Here is a 5334-nt window from a genome sequence, read left to right on the forward strand (position 1 = left end):
GAACAATTTAGTCCTTATGAATCTCAAAGTGTCTCACTGTGGTTTAATTAGCATTTCTCTTATGGGTGAGGGTAAGGAGCCTTTTATATATTTCTAAGCACATTTTCCTTTTCTGTGCATTGTCCAAGTTCTTCGTCTAGTTTTCTATAAGAGTGCTGGTCTATTTCTTATTAAATTTTAGGAACTCTTACATTATGTATATTACCAAAATTAGCTTTTTATTGGTTTACATGTTCAAATAATTTTTCCAATTTCCAGCTGTTTCCAATAAAACTATTTTTAATTGTTTTAAATTTGTTATGTTATTTTTGGCCAAGCAGAGGGAAAGAAATTAGTTTTCATACAATTGAATCTACCAAGCTCTTTTTTTAAAAAATGACTTTTGGTTTTGTGAACATGTACCTTTCCAACTCGAAGATTTACCCAAAAAATTATCTTATATTTAATTCTAGAACATTTGCAGGTTGTTTTTCTCTGTTTAACTTTTAAACTAATCATTTCTTACACTCTTTGCAAGAAATAAAACACCATATTTTTCCAACCTCTATGTAATCAGGTGTTCCTTCAAGTGTGTCCAGAAACTCCTCTTTTGGGATTTCTTGTTCTCTTGCTCTGGTGTAGTCCTGCCTCCCCAGGCCTCTTGTTACTTCCTCCGCCGCTTTCCTAGGTTGACAGCACTGTTGGTGGATCCCTTGTCTTTTTGTTTGTTGGTTGGCTGATTGGATTTCTCCTTCATTTTGCTATTGCATTTCCTTTTTGTTCCCCCCGTCCCTCTGGCAGAACTTGGACACTTGCAAGCTTTGTGATTTGAAGCTAGTTATGTGACCTCTCTGACCCTCAGCTTCCACGTCTGGGAGGACAACACCTCCCCTACAGGGAGAACTGAGATGAAGGAATGGCGAGTGCTTCGCACAGCGGCTGCCATGTTGCAGGAGATCAAACGTGGTGGCCAGTCCAGAGCTAGACACTGAAGGGGACTGACACAGCACTCGGCACCCATCCTCTCTTTCTTCTCTCCTCCCGCAATGCATGCCCAGGACTTTGACTCTTTCCATCTCTCACCCTCAAAGAAGGGTTATATAGACATTCACACCAAAGCATTCAGGGTGTCTCCAGGAATCAGAATAGTATGTGAATTTTTTAAAAAGTGTTTATCATGGAAAATCTCAAACACGTAGAAAAGGAGAAAGAGTAATGTCATAAACCTCCGTGGACCCAGCTACAGCATGTATCAGTTCATAGGCAAATTCATTTCATCTGTACCTTCATGTACTCCCCAGGCCCCACTCCCCGTACATATAGGATCATTTTGAACCAAATCTCAAGTGATTTCATTTATAAATGTTTCAGTAGGTATCTCCAAAAGATAAGAATTAAACACACATGCAAATGAAATTCCATAATTGCACCTAAAAAGTTAACAATAATTTCTTAGTACCATCCACTCTTTACGTTTCTTGAGTGCATTCTTATTTTTCTTGAAATAGTTGGCTTGTCCCAACCAAACTGCAACCAAAATCCATGTATTCCCAAGAATTTGCAGCTTGATGGGAACAGACCAGCTATTTAAACTTGGACTCCATCTATCCAAGGCATAGCACTTGGTTGCTATGTCTTATCTGGGTTTTTCAGTCTAAAACCTCCTTCTCTGTCTTTTTTGTTTTCTTCCCCTTGCAGTTTGCTTGTTGTTGTTTCTCCCTGGCAAGTATATTGTCCTGGTGTCTAGCTGGCAGCATTGTGGAGTTTGCTGATTGCAACCCCGGGGTGTCACTGAACTCGGAGACCGGTTCTTTGGTGCCTTTGTTCCAGCAGAGACATCCAGAGCTCAGGGAGGAGAGGGCAGTTGGCCTGAGGAAAGGGCAGTACTGTTGCCTTTTCCATCCCTTGTTACATCAGCGCCCTGGCCAGGCTTGCCGCTAAAGTGGTCTGGCCCTCGGCAGTGTGTGAGACTCCTGAGTGGTTGGTGAGCTGGTGGAATAGGGGGAAGAAAGTTTTAGATCAACTTGAGGAAGAAGCTTCTTGTAGCTGCTGAGTGGAATTTGAATAAGGACAATTAATAGTATCAGGTGTCAAAATGACTTCCCAGTTTATGTAAGTCACCTTATTTAACCCCATGTGAGTCCATGGTCTAGGTGTTATGAGACTATTTTACAGATGAAAAGACAAACTTGGAGAAGGAAAACAACATGGCCAAGATCACAGACTAAATGGTGGAGCCAGATATTTCCTGCCTTCTGAAAGCATCCAGCAGAGCCTAAACTGCCAGTTGACAGGGGTGTCCAGGAAGAAATTCAGACACCGGATGGCAGATCTCCTTTCCTATACTCCAGTGCTGGAACTTTCCATACATCCATCCACCCACCCACCCACCTGTCCACTCACCCATCCACCCACCTATCCGTTATCCATTGGTCCCTCCATCACCCCTTTCCTTGGCCACCCACCAGCCAGAGGATACAATGACTTAGGCGCTGAGCCAAGAGCTAGGGACACAGGGATGAATCAGACCCGGTTTTGTCCTCAGTGTGGTTAGGACCAATGTAGATACAAGCAGGGAGGCAAATGATGCTGATAGTGGGCCTTCCTGCCATGTTTTTCTCTTCACAAACATGAGCAAAAAGGAGCTCACAGCAGGGGTTCCTTACTGGGTATTAGAAAGAGGAAATGGCTCCTGCGATGTCTATTGAGGGATTCATAGGAATCAGCCAGGCGAGGTGGAGAGGGGGAGGGGGAGGGAAAACAGGGCATTCGGAGCGGGAGAGCTGCAGGTGCAAAGGCCTGGAGTCCAGGGAAACTGAGCCTGTGGGAGGAACAGCAAGTGTTTCCGAATGGCTAAAGCAGAGGGTGTGAAGGCCAGGGATGGCTTTAGACCTTGGAGGCCCCGGGCACTATTTTCCAAGGCCCCACCCTCACACCATATCATGCATTTAAAAATTCACCCACCTTGCATATTAAATATGAGTTATATATAGCCATGAAGCCAGCTGCAAAGACAGCTGACATAAGGTTACATCTTGTAGACATGTAATGACACATGTATTAAAACTGGCAGCCTTCTTGTTTTATTATTTTTGGAGACTCTACATATAGTTAGAAAGAGAGGTTCTGGAAATAAATCTTTCTGTAGCTACATCTGCAATACCTATTCAATAAATTAGTCCTGGAGGGTGGATGGCAGTGGCAAATGAGCCTGGAGCTGCCCGTGAGCTGCTGTCTGAGTGAGCCTTGGGTGTCCTGCGGGGAGCTTCGTCCAGGGAAGCCTTGAAGCATTTTAAGTGGGGGCTGCGGTGGGCAGCCTAGGACAGGCGTTAGTGTCCTAGTGAGAAGCCTGGAGACAGGGAGCCCAGAGGAGACGCTCATGCAGGGCCTGAGATGCACGATTAGAAAGACCAGTCCACCTCTGCCCCAGCTGGCATACGTGTGCAGACTCAGTGCTTTTCTCTGGTTTCTCTAGCCCTCGCCTGGGTCCAATCCCTGGGGCCCGGGATTCAAGACCGAGCTCCTGATGGCAGAGGAAAGGAAGGCCGACTTCCTCCAGAGGGCGTCACAGGACCGCTTTTCAGGGGTAGGGGCCGGGGCGGGAGCGGCTGTGCAGACACTGGGGTTGACAATAGCAGTTTGGCTGGGCTGGAGGCCAGCACCCAGGGAGGTCCCTGGGAGGAGCAGGTCCGGCCAGGAGAGGAGGGGCTCTGCCGTCCAGAACCGGGCTGAGACTCAAGCTTGACAGAAGCAAAGACCCCAGTTCATTTAGAGCCCGGCTGCTTCCAGCACCCGCGTGAAAGTCACAGATGAACGAACCAGACGCCTCGTCTTACCTAAGAGGAAACAGAGACCAGGGAGTGGTGGAGCTCCCCCAGGGCTCCAGAATGTTCCAAAGGCAGGCCAGCCCCAGAGGCCGGCTCTGACCTGGCACCAGCAGTCCCTTAATTGTGTGGCCCAGTACAGTGGTCAGAGACATTGCAAACAATTATAATGAATACTGAGCACTTGATGCACACCAGACACTTGTCAAGCACTTTATATGTGTGATCTCCTTTCCTCCTCCTTCCCTGCCCCGGAAGCAGGGCAGCCTCACCCCCATTTCACCCCTCCAAAATAATAGAGACCCTGGAGGTGAAGGCCATGCCTCACCTGAAGTCACACAGCTATGCTTAACAGAGCCAGGGACCCCACAAAGGTCTCTGTGACTCAGCCCCAGTGCTCAGTTTTAAATTTGAGAGGAAAACAGTGATGCCACCTTGCTACTTTCTAAGAATATGTCATTGTGTTTCATGAAGCGACTTCCTAGAGCTGGGAAATCGATTCACGGACTATTCATATTTTCAATAAGGATGTTTTAGTTAGTTGACCCTTAGCCAGAAAGTTAAATTAACCAAGACACCTCTTGCCCCAAGCACTCTGGCTAGTTGGTTATGGAGACTTTGCAGTGCCAGCAAAGAGGCTTTGGAGTGCAGAACATGGGGAACCGCCCTCAGCAGGGGCCTGAATCCAAACACCCATATCCCCATATTGGGGCAGGAAGGACCCTTAGAGCTCAGCATTTTGGGGGCACTGGGGCTCCGAGAGAGACAGTGACCCATCCAGGGTCACAGAACTGATAAGCAGTTCTAGTACTCCTTGTATCAAAAGCCTGAACTCTTAACCTTGAAGTACAATTGGCAACCAACAAAGGAAAGCGCTGTTACAGTAATGCAAATTCACATTTGCCTTTCCATTTCCCAGGACAAGCAAGCAGAAAAGGCAAAACAAAGGCGCCATGAGAATGTCCATTTAAGGCACACAGACTAGAATTTTGGCTTTGGCCATCCTGAAGGCAAACAAAGGCACCTGCAAGCTATCCCCCTTGGAGGAACTTCTCAACATTCATCCAGCAAATATTTACTGTGGGCACCGAGGAGACCACAGTGACCAGGATGTTCAAGGTCTCAGCTCTCAAGGAGCTTATGTTCTGAGGATGAAGAGAGACTGGGGTTTGGGGGTGGGGGAGGGGGCAGGCAGAGCGAGGGCAGTCAGGAGAAGAGTAAATACAATATGAAAAGGGTGTTAAGTGCTATGAAGACAATAAAACTGGATAAAATTATGAAAGGAGGATGGTGGGGCACTGTTTAGCAGTTAGGTTGGAGAACTTTGGATTGAGATCTGAATAAGGAGAAAGAAGAATCTCATGCTGAAAGAAAAGCGTTCTAGTCAGCGAGAAGCGCAAGTACAAAGGCCCTGAGGCAGGAAAGAAGCTTGGTTTGTTGGGCTAGCAGTAGAAATACAGGATGAGCCATGTGTGTAATTTTAAATTTTCTAGTAGCCACATTTTTTTAAGTGAAAAAAAAGCAGGTATAA

Source organism: Vicugna pacos, chromosome 4 (genome assembly GCF_048564905.1).
Source record: "Vicugna pacos chromosome 4, VicPac4, whole genome shotgun sequence".
Classification (NCBI taxonomy): domain Eukaryota; kingdom Metazoa; phylum Chordata; class Mammalia; order Artiodactyla; family Camelidae; genus Vicugna; species Vicugna pacos.